This window comes from Neodiprion lecontei, chromosome 4 (genome assembly GCF_021901455.1).
Source record: "Neodiprion lecontei isolate iyNeoLeco1 chromosome 4, iyNeoLeco1.1, whole genome shotgun sequence".
Classification (NCBI taxonomy): domain Eukaryota; kingdom Metazoa; phylum Arthropoda; class Insecta; order Hymenoptera; family Diprionidae; genus Neodiprion; species Neodiprion lecontei.
The window spans coordinates 33701199-33722766 of record NC_060263.1 but is presented as its reverse complement, the minus strand read 5'-3'; the positions used below and the strand labels follow the sequence as shown (position 1 = coordinate 33722766).

At 42.1% G+C, this 21568-nt stretch overlaps 2 protein-coding genes across 8 annotated transcripts in view; one reads left to right on the top strand and one right to left on the bottom strand.

Moving 5' to 3' along the window:
* LOC107225786 (cAMP-specific 3',5'-cyclic phosphodiesterase) overlaps positions 1-21568 on the bottom strand; it is a 278042-nt gene that overhangs the window by 155512 nt on the left and 100962 nt on the right. The gene's annotated exons all lie outside the window — the stretch shown is intronic.
* Positions 1-21568, top strand: part of LOC107220240 (elastin) — a 98629-nt gene that overhangs the window by 27067 nt on the left and 49994 nt on the right. The window contains exons 1-2 of one of the 3 annotated variants that reach the window (XR_006904111.1): positions 641-1026; positions 1145-1326. The exons of 1 other annotated variant lie outside the window; for it this stretch is intronic. The gene's annotated coding sequence lies outside the window, so the exon portion shown is untranslated. Of the gene's footprint in view, positions 1-640; positions 1027-1144; positions 1327-21568 lie in introns of those variants that run through there. One more of the 3 variants, XM_046738563.1, reaches the window with a different exon arrangement.

Sequence of the window (21568 nt, the reverse complement as noted above, 5' to 3'; positions counted from 1 at the left end):
GCGATTCGGTATATCATAATCCCACCCCGGCAAGTTTTTCCTTTTAATCTTTGCACTTCGTTTTCTTTCGTCGTGCATCGTCCGGTCACGTATTACAGCGTTGTGAAAAAATTCTCAACGGACTCGTTCGGTAATTCGTGAAAATAATTTTTCTTCGCGTAAGTTTTATGTGCAGTGCTTCAAGTTCTGAACTTTCGTTTCGACGAAAGTAGGTACGAGCTTATGCCAAGCTGATATTCGCAGATACCGATCATCCGAGTCTGGCGAACGTACAACGATATTACAAGTTATATTAATAAAACGAAGAGTATCGTTTCTTCTTTTATTTTTTCTTTCCCCAACATCCAAAGTTACGTGCAAACGTCAAACTGGCTTGTCACCCGTAATACTCGCACTTAACGATTTTAGTCGGCGTTTCAACTTTTTCCCGTCTCTTTTTATTCGCCAAGGGAATCGTAACAACTTCGATAAACTATTTCTGTCTCTCCTCGGGCACAAATTTATATACCTTCTTTTATACATCTCCGCTACATAACTTGGTCTTAGGTGTTATAAAAAATACAATATCTTCGTCTCGTTGTACGATTGATTTGGAGAAACATTCTTGCGGACAATACCCGCCTACACGACAAGAAATAAATTTGTTATTGACTCGTCGCAAATCTTCGAGATATATTCATTCACGATTCGTCCCGATTTCTTCATTCTTTCTTAACTATGCGATCGGCAGTTCTTACGATGCGTCCGATTTGAATTAGCGCACACTCCAAGAGTTGAATCGTAGTATTTTATTCAGCGTACGCGACGCAGATGACGATTTCAGCCGTCATTCTAACCGGATTGTTGAAAAGACAATATTACGTTTCAGTCACAGCAAGCTACTCCGTCATTAAAGCTCTGTTTACACCGTCGGAATGCAATCGGGACAAGATAGAATTCCGACAGAATATTCATTTAGTTATCGTGTTGCGGGTGTTTTTGCCAGCCTTACGGATTAACCATATCACCACGGGACGGCAGCGCGGCGTAAGTCGTAGCATAGCCGCCAGTATGAAAACCCCCGCTGTCATAAACCTATCGTATACCTACAAGCTTTTTATATTTTCGTTTTGGCAACACGCGGCTAACACGAGACACGTTTCAGAAATTTCGACGCCATCGCTGCCTCAGTCTCTCCTGCATTATACCGAGCGTTATGCTGAACACGCCTTATTTACGGCGATGGCTCCCTTTTTTACGCAACCGCGTAGAAGAAGAAAGGTTTGACAAAATTGTGGACTAGCTGGGGGTCGAGTTCAAACGGCACGCAACTTTTGGGGATAAAATGTAAGTGACCACACTGGTTTGACAAATCAATTTCCGAGCCCCGTAATTAAATCGGAACATTCGAAGTAACTTCAACAATATGTTCAGCGAAGTCTGAATTTATCGACTGCGCGGCGGAAGTATCAACGCGACCGACGAATTTCATTCTGGCAAAAGGACAAGAAGTTACGCAGAATTCAACGTGACTCAACTCCGTATGCGAACAACAAAAGTTATCCGAATATCTGTGGCCTAAAAACGAAGACGAATACCGCAAACAAGCGGCACGGTTGGAAATAGTTGATCATCGGTATGATGCTGCGAAGAAATCGTAAATTTCCAGACGCGTATAATAAGTTTGTTGCGTGTTACCGAGGATGTTTTAACCCTATGATAACAAAGTCTCGGAAAGTGGGTCGATACGATATTCCATATATCATCGGCAATCACGAATCGTAAATTAGTTCTGTATCAGCGCGAAAAAGAATTGAGCGAGAAAATGTGAATTTCTAGTAAAGCGGTGGCTTGTAACACACGTACTGTTAAAATAACCCTTTATCGTTATATTTGGCGCGATGGTCGGACAAATTGTTTCAATTCACATACGTCATCGGCAGTTACTTATATCGTATAATCGTTCAACTTTTACGTCGCTACCGTCGTCGATGGCTCGGTTCAGTGTATTGCCAGCTTTATAACAAGGCAGGCACTTGGAGCAAAAGGTGAGACCAATTAAATTTCAGCGCTAATTAGACGTCGGTTGAAAAATATTATTCATGAGTCCCGTCGCCAGATATATATATCCATATATATATACATGCATTACTGGCCGTTTCCGTTATTCAAGCACATGTCGTCGAGCCTCCAACGAATCGCGAAAATTCTCCATCATACGTTTAGAACCGGTACAGATAAATAGTGTCTCAAATTGGCGAGAGTGCCATCGTGGTGATGTAATAATCGCGTGATTCAGCATGTGACGTATATTTATCTCTCCTTTCCGCTGCATCCGAGCGCACCAAAGTTTTAAATCCGAAATTGCTCCTCGAAATATGAACATTTGTTGGAAAAAGTTAAAAGAAAAAAAGTTATATTCACGCACCAACAAACTTGTCACTTCACTCGACGGTGAAGAAGAACGTTCGCATCATTACCAAGAGTTTTTCAAGCACGCTTGAATATTCCTCCATGCCTATTCAGCGACAGGCTTTTCTATGCTACGTTAATTTCAACGTTCGCAATAATGCGAGGAGCGATTTTTATTCATTTTGTTTTCTCTGCATATCAAGGCCTTCGTTTTTCGAAACTACGAAGATCACGAATCGAGGCCATTTCGTACTTCAACGACTCGGAAGTAAGCCGTAGGGATTAAGAAAGATTAGATTAGACGTAATTCAGGCTAATTGCGATATTGGATCACTTTTCGAATGAGATCAAAATTCGGAGAAATATTCGGGGAGGGGGGGAATCATGCATGGTAGACCTGCGAACAGGAAGACAAATGGAAGCACGCGGTTCGGAAAACAGTTTTGACATTCTTCGATTGCGTTAACAAATTGCGTATATGAAAAAGGTATGTCTTTGCAAATGGGCTTCGAGTTGGTTACTAGTATGCGAAATTTAAATTGGCCAGAATTCAAATTCACGGTCCGACTAATGGCATTCCCAACTTTATACTCTCGTCGCCATACAGCTGCGTGCGGCGATATGCGCGAGGCAAGATAGCGCATCGCCGCTGGTCCTTTGACTTCTGGCAGCGAGCACAATTTTCCAGACAAAATTAACTCCATGGAGCTGCACCTGCAGCCAGGAAATACCCTGATTTTAACTACGTTTCGGTTCGTTAGCGCGAAATGTACATCATTGCTCAGCTTTTGAGCGAGGGGAAAGAAGAATTTTTTCAACGTTAAATAAACTCAAATCCCTTCGTACAAAACCTTAGGACCAGCCAAAGAGTGCCAGATATTGTCATTGAATTGCAAACCAGGGTCATTGCTCGGTGAATTAAAATTGAGGAAAGAAGTAATCGACAAATAAATCTAGAACATTCTATTGAGATGTTTGATCTGTTTAGTTTGAACTTTACAACTCTTCGAATTGGCAGGCTTGAGGCTAAATCGATGATACACTTTTATCAGGAGAGAAATTAATGCGATGAAAAAACGGCAATTCACGTTATTATTCAGCACATCCATTTCATTACATAAGAAAACTCTGTAAATCGTGTCAAATTTCGACTTTTCGCAACGCCTATTGAGTTCAGGGCTGAATAGGTGAAATAGGGCACGAACGCATCGCCGAGTGAACTTTAAAAAGTTCAGTTCACTTCGCTCGCGAATATAATTTTCGAGGTACGCAGGTAAATTTATTCTCACATCGCTACGGAGAGATAGAAATATACGTTAACAGCTGCTATCTGTAGGTACGTAACGTATTATAGGAATGACGATATATTTAGCACCGGTTCTGAATCTAGGTAGGTAGGTGGTATCAGGTTGTCGCGCGTATGTAGCAAGTTGCGACTTTATTATACCTGGTAATATATTCAGACTTTTGCCAATGCCGAAGGTGTTGCTCTCAGATCGCATAACTAATCGACATCCTGGATTATTATCTGAATTCTAGTCGTTTCGGACACTTGAATACGTACACTGCGAAAACCACCGCAAAAATAACAAAGAAAACTTTGCGCGGTTTATTAGAAAGTCGAAAAAATTTGTATGTAGGTACCGCGAGGTCCACGTGTCGTTATAAAGCGAGCTAACGGGGTAGGTTAATTGCCAGGATGTAGAAGGCAAGTATTTTGAGAAAATAAATTGATGATACCTATATTTATTGCTATCTTGGCAAACGCATCGTATGCATTCAACGTTCAAGGTAATTGGGACCTGCGTTATGATTTGTCGCTTGAATACGTCCGGCGAAGTCATTGCGTATAAGATGGAATTACTCGAGATGTTGAATAAAATCGGGGGAAATGAGATCTGGAGTATACGCGCGTCATCGGAGAAAGAAATTTTTCTTCAGAGACGTTCGAATGCCTCTTTGAAAAAGTTGTAGGTGTAAAACAATTATTTTTTAGCCTCGAACTGTTTATCTAAAATAGCAACACTGGTATACGAGATGTAGAAAAGGCTGAGGCAGGTAGTTTGAAACGGCGATAAAAATAAGGCTCGAATCGTTTTAGTTCGTTGGTTCAGCCATCCCTTCAATTTTTATAGTTACGTCGGGCACGCTATAGCAGAGCACGAGTGAACAGCGTGAGCAAAGTGAGAATACAATCTTTATTCAGGTCCAACTTCTCCTTCGGCTTTGTTAATTGCTTTCTTTATTGAACTTCTACCGTATAAAATGTTTATAGGAAATTTTCACCGAATGGAAACTCGAGAAGAAAAATAAATAAATAAATAAGTTAAATTAAGTATTTGTTAAAATAAATATTTTACTGAATGTTTGTTTACTCCGTGTGTCTTAGATACGTAAATGAACGACATGACATGACTGATCGATGTCGGATAATTTTAGATTTGAAAAAGAAATTCAACAGTGTCCGAAACACTGTTTCTCCGCATAATGACTATAAAACACAGCATCAGAAGTAGTTTAGATTTAAATTAATTGCCCCGTGTCTCTAAAAAATACTAACAATTTTACAGCAACGCTAATGTTGAAAGTACGATACTTTTAGAGATTAATGATTGTTGCAAATCAATTTCAACATACATTCAGTGCAGTTAATCATTGCGGGCAAAAATGACATCTATTTTGGAGCTTTCCAACCTTGAATTAGAGACTGCGTATACGTTGATAAGTCGGTAACTCGGATCCTTCGAACGGTAACTCGTACCTTCTTCAACTCTCAAAGTAAGGCAACGAATGTCGGTATTAGCAGAGCTGCGAACCTCGGTGCTCGAATGGTACGCAAGGAAGCGTCGTGCGGCAGCAGGCGAGCATTGGTAAATACGAACAAAGCGTGACAGAAAATTTCCATTATCTCATCATGTTGTCAATATTATTATTTTATTCCCAATTTTTATTAAAGACCCTGCTTTGACCATTCACTAATTAAACCATTTAAATGTGCACCAAAGTTTGCTACTATATATTAGGATTTGGATTTTGTACACAAAGAAAATGCATGTATCTGGGCAGATGGAACAGAATTTACCGACAGTCAGTTAGAGGTGTGATAAAAAAAAAAGATGAAGACCAAAGAACCAGCTCATCTCAGGGAACGTCGAAACAATCGCTACAGGGAATTAATTTAGAAATTTAGGATACTAGGTTACTGATGTAACTGATTAGCATCTGATTTAAACCCCACCATTGCACTTTCGATAAATTGCAAATTGCTTTTGTTTGGTTAGAGGCGGCAGCGGTATTCTCATACCCACTAAAAAGTCAATCGGTGCTTTGCAATTTCACCCGCAATATCAACTGTAGCATCTGGATTTCCATTCCACTCAGATTTCATTGTGATTGATGCGCAAGGAGAAGAAATTTATTAGATGAGTGGCACGTACGAGTATATATATATCATCGTCGAGGGCTGCCTAAAAATTTATACTCGCGGGGCGAAATAAGCCTGAAAGCCGGTGAGTTGGGATTTTTGGAAGCACTTCTGCGTGACTCGGGGTTACGAGAGTGGGGTTACCGTAAGAAGATTATGTCGAGATTTTGGAAATGCCAACAGACTGATTCGTGCCATTTCGCAATCCGCCGTGGGCACTCTGCGAAGCAGATTTTTTTAACCCCTTTACGAACCGTGATACGGTGATTGAAGTGGATTCGAATTACAGGTCGTCGTTACTAACGTAGAGTGCGAAGTACCGGGCAGTTTCGATTCACGTCGGTAACGCGTGGCAGAGAATTTAATTTTCTAAATTGGAACGGTCGCGAGTGATTTGGCGGAAACGGTAATGTAATTGCGTAAGTTTTCTCAGCCGACGATTCGCCGAATTTGAAATAAACAATCGCAGACAGTCAATTGGCGACAGAGCATCGAATATAATTATAATGTGCCAATTTTTATTCACCATCGGTTCGCGAATAAGTATAATTCGTCGACGAAAATAAGTACCTTCATAACTAATATTCCATTCGCGTTTCGCGTCATGGACAATTGGTCAAATTATTAGCACGAGTAGGTATATAATCGTAAAACGCTGTGCGTTGCTCAACTTTAAATTGTTCGGACAATTGCGCAAAGCTCAATGTTCTTTTTTCGCCCGCGTATATCCGCGGCTTTTTCTGACAGACCTGCATGTGCACTGATAATAACTTACGCCAGACCCACACGGTCAATTCGTGATTTGCAAACATCGCGCGAAAACGTCCCCCTAGGGTCTCATCAAACTTCAACTTAAGTCTCTATTGCTAACGACGAACCGTTGTCGGAATACCTTGAAAGCGTGAAATATGTAAAAATTCGAACCAGTCATTCCACCACCATAACCGATTCGATTATTGCAGACCACGTTCGCACGAAGATCAGAATAAGGTTCGCATGGGAATAAGTTATAAGGAGCTTAGTTTGTAACTTTCGCAAAGTACCTATTTTAGAATTATCTCACCCTGGCATGCCTCGCTTCGAAAAGTTGTCCTTCCGTAGGTGAACAATAAACTCAGCTAAACTTTAAACTTTAATTTCATTTCAATTGATTCATTTTCTTTTCAACGTTTTCTGGTGGTTTCGGTCAAACCTTACAGTGTTTAGAATTCCTCGGTACAGAGTGAACACCGTAGAAGAGGAAAGCGGAATTTGCTACGCGGATTCGACGGGCGAGACGTACAGTATTCCAATGTATTCCGGGACAGATTCGCGCTTCGATAAACACACTTGCGCTCTACGCGAAAATGCACTCGCAGGTGGGTGGGTCAGGTAGGTTCTATGCAAATTGCTCGAGGATAAGTAGCCACGGTTTATTCAACGATTTGAACTCGAGGTTAATTTCCTAGGGACCGAAACTTTCACAATTCCCGCCGACTTCGGTTCCGCGGTTTATTTTTTTTCTGCACAGACGTGCGTTTGAAGCGGAGTTTGAAAATAAAAAAAAGCCAAAATTATTTCGCAGCCTATTCTATGTAACGATCATCTTGACACCAAATTTCTTCTGGATATTTCCACCAACCGGTATGAGATAGAGACCTAGACCTGCAGCTTGCCGTTAAATCATCGACTAACTAATGTTCGGAATTGGCATAGCTGATATTAGAAGAAGATAAAACACGTTTAGATGATATTTGCATGAAGTTTCGACTCCTTTGAATATCCCGTCTAACTGCCGTGTGAAACGGATGTCGAGCATTACAGTAGCCGAGGCAATAAACTTCATGTCGCGCAGACGAAAGCCAATGGTAAATCAACGATTGGTTTTGTCACATGCAGCCCCGCTTTCTTCTCCGGCGATAGTTTGAAAGCCAATAAACACGTTCCGATGACTGTAAGCGTACCGCATGTTGTGCGAATTTCCGTGCTTACACGAGTAGTTCGTTACATGCCAAAATCACGCGAATCATAGTTTAATCAGGGTTCGTTTCTAATCACGTTTTCATAACTAACAATCAGGGGCAAATGAACCTCGACCGAAACTTCTATACCTATATGCATTTCGCAGTTGTTTCGAAGCAGTGGAAATTCATCTCGTGATGAAACGCCAAGACGTGCGTTGGTCCTGCGATAAACTGTACGTACTAACTCCTGGTCTGAGACATGTGAAACGGTACGTGAAACTACAGAAGCTCCATACTAGTTGTCCCAGTTCCCAGGCTGCTGGTTTCAGCAATTCAGATAGGGGTGTGTACCACGTGAAACTAAGTCCCTGGGATATCTTGGGCTTTGGGAAGGTCCTGTAATTGCTCACGTCTCGTATACTGCTTGGTACGTGAGCAACAAAACTGGGACGTACATGTAGGCATCATGTATACGAGGGTCGTATGAGCTCCTCAAAATTAGAGTTATTTTACTGCTCGTTCTCCGGAGTTAATCCCCGTGTCGTTTGTGACGTGACGAATCGTCGTCCAACACCGTGACCGCGAGGGCACATGCAAATTGTCAATTTGAAGATTGATATCGAGCTTAACGACGCTTCTCGACGTTGGTAATTTGTTTTCTATTTCTGATTTCCCGGCGACTTCATTTCAACTATATTTATTGATTTTCTTTTATTTCATGTTTCGCCTATTGAAAATGAATTCACATAAATTATCCACCGCAAGACGGTACTAAGACGAATGTTGGATTTCTTCCAATCAAAAAGCAAGACGAATGTTTACGAATTTCTAAAAAGGACGAAAGATTCTCTTAGTAAGCGCATACAAGTTTATCATTCTGCATTTTCGCGAAAGCTGGTATCAGCAGTTGATTATTGAGTAATTGCTTTAACTATTTGAGTTGAATCCAAGGGAATATCATTCATGAAATTGCATAATTAAATAATTCAGGGTTGAGTTGCGTGGTGATTATCTTGCAAACGGTACCTAATTGGTGACTACCTTAGTGTTTGACATGGAGTTCTCCCATATTAACCTTCAAAACGCTCAAGCCAACACCAAGGCTTCCGTATTTGCCTCAGTCCTGATGCAGCTGACTCGTTTCAAGTTCAAGGCAGATCTTATCAAGGAAACTAATACGAACGACGTACCGTTTTCGATGTGGAAATACCATTTCCCACGCACGCCGCAAACAATATGGACCGTACCTAGCTACGCTCAAGGTGAAATTCAAACATTTGTGGTTGAACGGTTATATTAGACACTCTTGGATAGAGTCCAAAAGCTTCGAATCGGAACTATGGCGCAGACGGTATGAAGAAGCAAGGTACCCGTGGTGGACTCAAACGTGTAATATAAATCTGCGGCAAGCGTAACTCGCGCCGAAAATCCGTTTGGATCTATAGCCGCAAAATATTTCCTCCGAATTATTGGGTTACACCAGGCAGCAGGCGGCGAGGCGCGCATGGTGAGATACAAAAAGGAATTGGACTGATTTTCACCATCCGCGGCACATCTTTGTAGCCGTCACCATCCCGCGAGTCGTAAAGCAGCCCCTGATTCCACCACTGCAGGGTGGAATTACGCGAAGATTTGACTGTGTGTCAAGCCGCGGAATTTCAAGTGCTTGGAAGAGGCTGCTCTGCGTCTCCGTGACTTACATCTCAAGTGATCTCAAAGTGATTTGATGTTCATTAGTCACCAGAGTATGTTTCCGTAATAAGGAGAAGAGAAACGGAGAGACGAGAGTCGCGACTTTATGATAGCGTTTAATGAACTTTGACCGATGAGATGAAGATTGCGGAGGGGTTTGTGCGTGCCTACCTAGACATGAAACGTTGCTTGACCTTAACCAACCTTCGGCTTATACGTATACTCTGGATTATTGCGATACAGACCCAGGGTCGAATTGCTTCGGGGAAGTTGCGTGAAACAGAGAATCGGAAGGGTGATTCTGAGGAAGGAATCGACCGGGGATTCGTGTTGCCTTATCTCGCATCTAACTGCCGGGAAACTAAATAGTTTATGAGCAATTTTAAGAGCTTACCTTCGAGGAACAAGATCTCCTGCTTTAATATCGACTCATATTTCAGGGTTACGGGGTCAAGGCGGAGGAAACGCTCTTGGTAACATTGAAATAAAACCGTCACCCAACGGTATTCAGAGGGGGGAATTTTGTTCCTGAGCTAGGTATGCATGTAAGGTAGACTTATTTGACACTCCTGAATAGAAGATCAAAGTCTCCGAGCAGCCTTGCTCTAGAAAACATTCTATCTTAACGGCAGAAGCTTGGGAAGGGGGTGAATGAAGTCGAGTCAAGAATAACCGGAAGTAAATTAGCGATTGTATAGTGGACGCTGTACAAATTGCGTTAAAGTCGTAACCTGGTTCTTCTGATAGTGACACACCCCGAACGTTGGAATTGCATTTCGCCACGCAAAGTTTCGCACGCTATCGGAGCCCGCTTGCGTAACCGAACAATAATCAAATGACCGATATAGTGCGCGGAGAATAAAAAATTCCGACCTGCTCTCCAAGTAGGTACCAAATCCCAGAGCCGAAATTCTTACTAGCACCGCAGGTATATATCCTGGATATCAGATTATTTGAAAAGTTTGCATTTTTAAAGCCGCCTGCTAAAACTTTGAAAGTACGCGTGAAACAATTTTCACGCCTTGAGCAGGAACTCTTCGGGGCAGTTGTGTTTACTTGCGCACATATATTTTCGTCCCTTCACATTTGTTTGTACATCATTTCTTCGAGATTCTTCGGTATTCTCCGAATCCAATTTATCCCCAAATTTCTGGGTGGATACGACAAGGCAGCTGTATACGTTCACAGTGCCCGCAACGTTTTCAAGCGCTAAGGCATTCTCTGCGACACGACCAGGGTATGCTTAAGGTCATCCAAATACCCGTTCCCCAGAGTGTCGCGGAAATTGTACGCCAGTAAATCCAGTCGTGGATATTTTACTTTAACGTAAGAGGAGACAAACGGATGAAAAAGTATCCTGCAGACGATACTTTGCCGAAGTTTGCTCAACGTCGTAAAAAATTTTCGATTCTTTTCCCGGTGTACAAAGTTTCGACGAATTTCGAGTAAACAACAGTAATGGAATGATTCGAGTTAGCAACAGCAGTCATTAAAGCTAGGAATGTCAAATGAGGTGAATCGAGTTCCTGTAAGAACAAAGTTTTCCATAATGCCTAACGTCCTTCGAATTTCCACCCAAGTTTCAATTCCGTACTTTTTATACATGCACCAATACTCAGAGATCGAGATGGATGGTTATAGGATGTTCGGGTATCGGCGAGGTAAAAATGATGGCGCCGTCTGATAGCAGGACGTACTTTGAAAAGAAAAAGGTCTTCCCGAAAGAGAAACTCGTGAATTTACTCGAGTTCTTTTCGTTTCGGCCAGTTTAACTCGCAGGCACACGATCCGCAATATTGCTGAGATTTTCCCGAAAATCTTTAACGTGCTTTTCATATCAATAGCTCGCCTCGCTACCGAGTGGGAAATTCAATGAGGGTTAACTGGTGCGGAACTTGAATACTTTTTTAAGTCGCACCAAAGCCATACCACGTCGCACCGAATCGTTACCCGAATCGCGAGCGGATGGAGGATTTCATCCATCAGAAATCGGAATACATCTTTGTAGAACTTTTGATATAGACACTGGGAAGATGGAGTAGGATGAAGAAAGTGAAACAAAGGGGTGAAGATAAAGTGATAGAAATTTCTGAAGCGTTACTTCCATCAAGAAGTTTTTATCGCCAGCGGGTTAAGTACTTTTATGAACTTTTGGCTTCAAGGTGGGATAATTTGCTCTCTAGCTGAGATACACGCCTTAAAATTTACCAACACGGTAAGTAGATAGCTAGGTGGAGGAGCTAGACTGTTCCGCGGCTACACCATTACAAACACCTCGATGGAAAAGTATTTCCGGGTTAAGCTCAACAAGGACGGAACCTTTTTGCTCGATCATGTTATTCTTGGGGCCCTATGTATACATATATATATGTGGGTGCAATCGATCCAATTCTGAAGTAAGTGCATCTATTATACAAATATCAAACACGTCCAGATTCTACAAATGCCAATAGATTTCACTTCGCGTCTGATCGACATGCGTGATACGATTTCGACACACCCCTAAATGTGCTCCATTAAATTCAGCCTCGATTGACGTCACTCGCTGATTTCCAATTGGCACATGTGTACTGATTACAAGCTACCACTGAACGACGAATTGCGTCCGTGTTATCTCGCTGTTTATGCGGTGGCACGAAGTCACATAGATGAACAGCAGGATGCATCAGATATTTTTCCCCAGTGTCCATCGAGTAGGATGTTCTTTGAAGTCGTTTTTTCATTTGCTTGCATTTGATGAATTACAGCTAGTCTTGAAAAATGGACTGGGAATAGAGTGCAGAAAACGAGTTCTCTTGCTAGGGTCCGTTCCGAAATTAGCTGACAACGCTAAAAACTCCCTAGGACAGAGCCGGAGCTACTCACGAACCCGGCTGCGCAAAAGAGATAAAAGATTGTTGACAGCACCGGGAGCTAATATTGGAACGCACTCTAAGTGCATTGTTTGTGTTAACAAATCACCAAAGTAATTTACGATCGCAGTTTCTTTAAGGGTTTTCATATACCTGGGACGGCTAAAGTTAGGGTTATGTTTAAGAATTTTTTTCGTGTGTAAAACCGAATTTCATTAAACAACCGTTATATATCTTTTTAAGTCTGACATTTTATCTAAATTGTGTGAAAATTTGCTTGAAAAATTTCAAACGGTAAAAAAGTTGCAGTCGTTTTCCTGGGACGTGTTATTGTTGACAGCGTTTGCGGTACCAAACGTGCCTCCGCCATTTGTTATCTGAAAAAATAATAATTTTGTCGTAAAGTAGATAGATATCTGGCTAGTACTTATCCGGCCAGAATTTAAAAATTCCATTATCTCGGATCATGGCAGTCTCTGGAATAAAACAAGCGATTTTTTACCTCAAAATTGTTCAGTATTTACATGATGAAAAAATAAAAATTATGCCAGGTATCGAAAAAACGGCTCGAAAAGTACTAGATTATTGTGTGATATGTAACTGTGCAAAGTTAGATTCCAATCGTTCCGTAGTCACAGCAATACTCTTGTTACCAATTTTGAAAAACCCGTTTCGAGAAAATCACGTTTAAAGTTTTGAGTACAGTTTACACTGACAATAAAATAACTGGTTTATTTCAAACTTATGAAATCGTCGATTCCTGGGCCATATGACGGATCTTCCTCAGACGTCGATGCTTCCATTAGATTTTTTCTTTGCTGTTGTCAACCTGATTCTTCTTTCTTTTGATGCCCTTGTCGCTGTTTACCCGGCCGGTTACGAAACGCTATAACTTGGTCATTACTGCTAATTTCTGTATGACATTTTCACGGTAGAAATTCGAATGATAGTATTTTCGACCGAGCACCTTTTTAAACAATCGATTTTTTCTACCTACCCAGGTATATGTAACCCCTGAATCAAGCTGTGCACATTCGTCAATCAGCGAGAGGTATCATTATAAATAGGTAGTCATTGCGAATGACGGTTTGACGTTCTATTATGGGTTACACCACGTAGAAAGAACTTGCACTTCGATGAAACCGATCGTTTTTCAGACATTGAAACGTGTGGATGTGGGAAAATATGGCTCAGGAAATTCATGGCTGGACGTTGAAAAGTGCGTATAACGTATGTCATAAGTATGGAATATTAAAATAGTGATAAGCAAAAACTCATGCAAAGTATTTGGACCGATCAACCCAAACGGGCATCTGGTGTTGCCGGTACGAGTAGTAGTGACGACCACGATACGATACAATAAAAAAAAACACAAGGAAGGGTATATTTCTGGGTAAAGGAGCACAGCTGTCTCCGAAGTCCGATTAAATGGCAAGCTAACCAATATTCAGAGCCATTGGTGTGGGTGTAGGGTGGAAAGGACATAGAAAAGGGATAAAATGGGTGAAGAGATCCAACCGTCGTTTCGTGTTTCCGTTCGGATTGCAGCGACAGGGTTGTGGTCACTATTTGATGAAAATTAACGGTTTATTCATATGAAAGGTATATAAAGGAAGAAAGAAGGGAGGAAAAGTTGGTCTCGGATAAGTGGGATGGTCGCGGCAGGATGCGAGACCCAGTCTGGCCCGGGGGTGAGTTTTAGGGGCGGTCGATATACCAACCCTCCCGGACTACTTCCACCACGTGCCGTGCGCAACTACTAGCCCGGCCTTGCATTCATCCGGGTCTCCTTTATGCCTTGGATTTACCCGCGAACGCGGGGTCTAGGTCGAGGCTGTCGGTCGTCAACCGAAAAAGTAACCATCGAGAAACCTACGAGCCGACTCTCGTCCTGTCTGGGATCGCCCCGGACCAGCTCTGTCATATCCCGGCGCGATATTGTTCGCCGGTCGTTCCGATCCCGCAGCATATTCCCAGCGTTGATCCGCTCGTGGAATATCGAAAGCCCGCAGATGAAGACGTCGAAGCTGCTTCGAAGCGGAACGTTTTCCTCAAAATCGAGGCATCGTCGTTCATAGATATGTAGAGAGCGAGTGTTCGAGTTGAGATATGACGAGGATTGAATGAATCTGGCCAATCATTTCACATGTTAACGTTATTCAAGTGTTAGCCAGTGACGAGGCGCCGGCGCGTTTACACAGATACAATTTATTGAGATGTAACAACGCGAGTTGGCAGTTCAGGATTCTCAATGATTGAATTGCTCGAAAGTGATTCTCTGATCTTCTGATTTTATCTAACCGAAATACGAGTAAAGCAAATAGCGTCGGAGACCAATGCAAATTTAACGAGGTACTGATTGTTGGATTCATTGAACCGTAAATTAAACACATCGGAATGTACCCACGCCTGTGTTTGTGCTTATTGTGAGTCTATCTTGTACCGACTCAAAGAATTAAATTCTGTTACGTTTATATTCCGAAGGTCCACTTCCAACCGGTGTTGGCAGAGCTGACATGCAAGTTTCACCGATTTTGATGGCTGGCACATACCAAAGCATCGCAAGTAGGATACCATTTTATGCGAGAGGATAGTGTTTGTACTCACAGATCGTGTTCAACCGATTCAGTGATGTTTGATCGTCAAATAATTCCGCAACGATCGCGTCTCTTCATCTCGCATCGATCGACGGTGGTACAAAAAGTTTCAACGTACAGGACCTTTGTGGATACCGAATGGAACGGCAATGCAGTCCTGTTTGTCTCAGAACTACAGGCTGCATAGCATCAAGTATAACCTAAGAAAATAAAAATCTCTCAACTTGTCTAATGGAGATTTTTCCGGGATATTTTTTCCTGAATACCGAATACACCGTCGACCCCGGTACGCAAATTAAGGATATCCACGCTACCATCAGGGCTTGATTTACATCTAAAGCAGGGTAATTTGCCGAGTTTTATGTAATCCGGAGTTGCCCGTACGTGTATAGCCCTCCTAATAAATACAGGACTCAACGGAAACACGATGAAAGTATTATTTTTGTGAATAGCATTTCTGGAAGCAAGAACATCGCGCAGCAGAGGCTTGGAGGCACAATTACGAACGTACATACGTACGTAGGAGGTCACCAGAAAGATTCAAGGGAGCTTGATTATTCTATACCTTATTTTATCCGCTGGCATGTCAGACTAACGTTCTCGTTAAAAACTGGGAATCCAAAATCGGTGGGGAAGTCCGGACGGTACGCTGAACGATCCGAGCCCGAACACAGTCACTAGGAATGTCAAAATTCGGGACAACGCGTTACGCAAACGCGGTCAATCATGTTGATAAATTGAATTTTCGGCCGACATGACAAATAATTGCACCTCGGTATTTCCCGAACGATTTTGACGACGAGTTGAATAATTGATTACACAGTGAGCAATAATATTGGGGGAATAGCAACGTGGCGTTGATTGCAGCTACACGAAAAATGCCAAAGACTCCCTCACGGCAGACCTTAAACACAATTCCATGAATATATTAATTGCAACGACGCGTGTAGAATGTCATCTGCGATTATGGTCTCGCTTTTATCGAGGTACAGACCTCATTGTATACGAATAGAGTTATAATAGAACCCTAATAGTCGGACGGGTTTTATAGGTCAAGTTCTTATCGTCGGTGAACGGCTGAGGCCTAGGCGAGGATCGATCCCAGCTGGTCATAAATCTATCCGACACCAACCGCGTACTAAGGTAATTAGTCGCAAGAAATCAGATTTGTTTTCGAGGGACAAATCGCTTCCTGCAGACGCCAAAGTTCCGTACTTGTTCTTTCAAGTACCTTTCCTCCTTTCACCGGCAAACGCGAAAACTTACGTGCGTCATTCGTACGTGAACGTCGTTATCAACAGAGTATTGTTCGGGTGTTAACGACGTTCGATGATTTTTGGAGATTAAGCTTATATTACGGAGGAAGGCGATGCTGTTCAGAAATCAGACAATACGGTTGGAGGATGACAAAGAGGCCGCTGGCATCAATCAAAGTCAGGCTTTCCTTTGGGTCCGTTATATTCAAGAATGAACACCGTGGCCGTTGAAGAAACGAGCGTGTAAACATTGAACGCTTTAATTATCGGAGGGGTGACTGCAGAGAGAGCGAGCAATATGCGTAGGTTTTAAATTTCCTTGGTTTCATTTCGCGAAATTAAAGTGTCGAGTAGGTAGCTCGAGTTAGTAGGATGATCTAAACGAAAGAGGGTGAAGTCTGAAACGTTTCAACGATCGGCGGTGACGCTAGTTTCGGTTTCGTTGCACAGTCTACAACGAGTTTACTGAATAAATTGAAACCGGTTTGTGTCTCAGATATCAGTGAAGTACTTTTGTCGCCATTTTGGAGATGCAAATAGCTGGATCGCAGTGTGGAACGAGATATGTTGATAAACATGTGCGGAAACTTTCACGGGATCTTATGAATATCGGGAAAGCTAATTCTCGTGCCAAAAAGCTATTTTGAATACATCGATTACTCGTACTTCCATTAACTTCGAGCGATCAACTTTCACACGATACGCTTGTGTGTAAGCCTGATTTACGTGTACACTCTGCTCTCCCTCGATGAACTATCACCACCGTCGAACTGAGTTTACCGACTCGGCAAATTTTGAAAAGATACCTCTTATAATCAATCATGAGTTCAAGTGTTACCTAACGAGAGTAGACACTTTTTGTCTCTTTTCCTTGGCTCTTAGGCGGCACGAGTTATCGAATCAAAGAATTACAGTAACAAATTTGGGACTTCCGGAACTCCAGAATCGGTTCTCGGATATCTCTCGGAGTTTACGCGCACTGGACGACAGTAATTATCCAATAAAGTCGAGGGTGTTTTCCTGCTGTACCAGGTGAAACCAATTTCCTCTTGGCAAATGAACTTCCGTGTTCAGACCTGCCAACTAGGATCTGCAAAGATTGAACCGGCACGTTGACTCTCTACAGCTGCCAGATTTTGAGTTATACTTTTCCATAATCCCGACCACACTTCTTCAATAAATTTCGCAATTTTCTCCCTCGCAGTGAGTCTGTGGTCTTTCGGTGTCGGTGTTTAAGTAAAAAATCACTTGTCGAAGAAGTCGATAAAGCTATTCCGAAGCATTGGCATAAAAAATATTTCACGGCGAAAAATAATTCATACGCCAGAATATGATTTGGCAAACATAATTCAAGTATTCACTACAAAATCGATTCATGCAGCTTAACGAAAATACTCAATTCGAAGATTTTCAAAGTTAGAAACTGCAGGTTTACAGTTTATTGTTGCCAGTTGTGTGTTCACGCGTATACCACCTTAGCCTGCAGTAATAACAATAACGATAACTGCCATAACAGTAATGGTAACGTGGTATCGTAACGAGCCAGTGCAAATTTCTACGAAGATAATTATGTCAAGAAAGTAACGCAAGCCAAAGTTACTTCGTACATTTATGTAAATATTATTTAAACCTGGCATAAACCGATTTCAGGGCTTCCCAATAATGAAAGCAAGAATATTATTGCGTTTATTACTTTGCATGGCTAATTTTACTCGATCAAGCTTTTCGAAAATCAACAGCAGGTACTCAAGTAGAATCGTACAACTTCTAGATTTTCTTGACGTAACTTCATTCGAGCATGTTCGATTTAATGGTTCTGCAGTCAATCGGCTTACCTAGTATATAATTATACGGCTAGATTATAAGTCATATCATATGGTACGTGATCTATTTTCCTAGCTCTTCATTGAATGCATCGAAGCTGAAATACGGAGAGGCTGTCTTGAGCCCCAGACTTATATTTAGTTTGGGTCGGGCACTTAAACCTCTACTCTAGTCTGAGCCGGGCCGTTTCTCTTCCGTAATTCACTTATCTGTTGTTATTTAATTAAAGGCTATACCCGTAGGCTACGGTTCGCAGCTAACAACGAGGTTGGTCCTTGATGATCGCAAAAAAGTATTAAATCGAGTTTTCACCCGTAAAGTCAAGTTTCAGACTGCAAAGCTTCACTTTCGATTGGTCGGAATTTTCGAATACCTACTCGAAAGTTTCAACGGAGTGTAACTGCCTTTGACCTTATAGCCAATACCGTAGGTACTCGATCGTGAGTTTCCGAATTGGCGGATTTGTAATCACGATCAGAATATTCCTGAGCGAAGAGTATCCTTATCCGTGGATAGATGGTTGTATTGCGCGTGAATTTTTATTCACGAACTGAATTCTGACCACTCGTTGATAAACTTTTTGAGCTAACCAAGTTACGAACGCGGTATATCCGTTACGGCTGCATGATGCGGCGAGTGGTGCAGAAAATTAATAATCAAATTTCACATTCGTGTGCCGTCGTTGCGTAGGAAAATTTATACGACATACATTACGGAAGAACTGTGAATGTTGTCTCATAAACTTTCGATTGTAGTGTTCATAAAATAAGCGTCTGCTATATTCTCTGTATTTAAGTTGTTTCCATGTTCGAAAACCTCACAAATCAACATATATACAGATACTTACAATGGAGCAATTACACTGATTATGAGCAAACATGTGAATGATTGAACAGCAACTGATTCCGCATGTGTGTCCGTAGGTTAAGCTTTACGACCAGCGCAAACTTGACACGCAATCGCGTGCGATTATATATAGGAAAGTCATCATCGTTAGCTAATGCAAACGCAGCGGGTAGGAATTAAAAGCTGCTAATTCGTACTAAGCAACTCTTGCAAAGTACGTTGGGTTATTTTAATTTTGATTATTGCAAGCAAAGTATGTTTACACTGTCCAGATGTTAATAAACGCTGCTTTCATCCTCCTGCTACGACTAGCAATGTGTGGAAAAATTTTCGTACGTGGTGCTGATGAGTATTAATGATATTTGTTCCATTTGTAACCCTAGACAATTTCTACTACCGCAGGCCGCGGTAGATGAGGCTAATTTTCACGAATAGCTAACCGTTTATTGCTGCCCGGCTACCTTCGCCATCTATATTCATCGAGAATGGTTCTGCTTGGAAGAAAACTTACTCTAATGCTGCTCAGCACAATGCATAACGATAATAGCTATGACCGTAATGATACGGGGGGTAATCATAGTCAACGTCGTAATAATATAATACGACTGCAGACGCCGGTCGTTACTTTGCATATATGAACATCACGTTGCACCTACTTGTACATACAGATCCCGCGAGAATAATAAAATGTGCAAGTCGGATCAGATGTTTGTTAAATCAACTCATCGTTACCAGAACAATGTTCATTGTTTAGCGGTGTTCGGAATGATTGGCCTTCCGATTGGAATAAAATAATTGATATATTAACCACGGCAACGGCAGTGAGAATGTGTGCGAGTATAAGGATGAGGACACGTAGGACGCGTAAAGTCCGTCAGTCCCCTGGAATGTTCAGTCCACCGGAACTATACGCTTTATTACTCCATAATTCTGCCAACGGTTGAATCTAAATTATTGAAAGGAAACGGCAGTTACGTAGGTCCGCAAGGAACAAAGCTTCGATACAATCTGGATCGCGGAGAAAACAAGTTATATAAGCAGATATACCTTGGAGGTGGCGGTGAAACAGATTATTCACTGCTGTGTCCGTTCGCTTTTCCAGACACCTTGCTACAACGTTGAAATACTTAGGCATTCGGGAAATGAAAAATCGTCCGGAGACCGGGTGATGTTCCGTCAGCGTATCCGTAGCGCCGTGCCATAGTAAACAAAGTATCTCTCAGCTTCGCCCGAGGAAACCTCATTTAACACGGGGAACGAAACACTTGGTAAAACGGTAATGCTCCGAAGCTTGAGAAACCAGGGAGGAAAACAAATGAGAGATTTATGAGGTAATCGGTGAACTGATAGTGCCTAATCGAGGCTGCAGCAGCGAGGTTTTCGGACTCACGCAGCGATTACACTAAAGTCCGGCTGGCCCCAACATCACTGCCCCAGACCACAAACCTCTGCCTCGCGTAACCACGAACTGACCACTGTATAAGCCTTCTTTTATCCTCACACAATCCTCTGGAGTTACTCGACCGTGTCCGAACTTATCTTAGCCCTGCACCGTTGATTAAGAAAGGTGTAAGCGCTTTGGGAGCTTGCGGAAAAATTTAGCAAAAACGTGAGTGTATTAGTGAGAATCTATTTGGTCAAAAGGATAGACGTCATGGCCAGATGATGATTGAATAAAAACACGGAAATGCGAACGGATGAGAGTGCAACTCATTGCCAAATGAAATATCGTTCGCATTTTGATGAGAACTTTTACGACCATACTCAAAACGCGGTTAGGTGCTTGAATTTTTAACTGAGGATAATACATCTCACTTAACGCTGACGTACCGGGTTAAGTGAGTCATAAAATTTGATTAAACAAAACCCGGAAATCTTTGCAAGGTCGTAGAAAACAGCGACGAGTTATCGAAACGAATAAATATAAATGAAAAGGAACCCGTATGTATCGAAATGACAAAAAACTTGGATTGCAATGTTCGTTTTTCGAGTGATTTTCATTCTCAAAGCAAAAGTAACGATCGAGTGATATTTCATATTTAGTCGCACGCGATTTTACATTCACTCTCGTTGATACAAATTCGAAGCAATCACCAAGAGTGACTATAATTTCACGGAACGGTGAACGACCCAACAGTATCTAACGCGTATCTTCACGCGTATGAATAAACATGACCCACGATCCATTTCCCTTCTCTCTTTACTTTCTGACTGGCAAAATTTGCCGGAAGGTCAATCTGTGCACCGGGTAAGTCACGGGTCGTGGATCTCGGATTACAAGCGATGGTCGGGATGAAGGCGAGCTGGTGCGACCCGGCGGAAGTCTCGCCAAGCGAACTTCGGGAAATAGCTGAGAGACCAGACGATGCAACCCGGTTGCGGGTACAGCGTTCCGTATCGATCCTTCGGGACCGCCACACCACCGCTGGACCACCAAACTCACCGCTATACCTCGGCTCTGCAGGCCACGTATGAGGTGTCTGCGATTAAGAGTTTCCTCTTTATTTCCTCGGCTACTTAGCCAAGTCCTTGAGAAAATCCATGTTGACATTATCCCGCCTCCAAGTACCTCATGCTCGCGTCAAACGCGAAAAGCCCTGTATTATACGTTCTTTACTCTTCAACACGTTCTTCTCACTTTTTCCGTTCACTTGTTTACTTTGAACTGACTTTCGCGTGGGTATAATGTACGTATATTGCTATCGAAATATTGGGCATGGTTGAAACACGTCATTTTTAACCA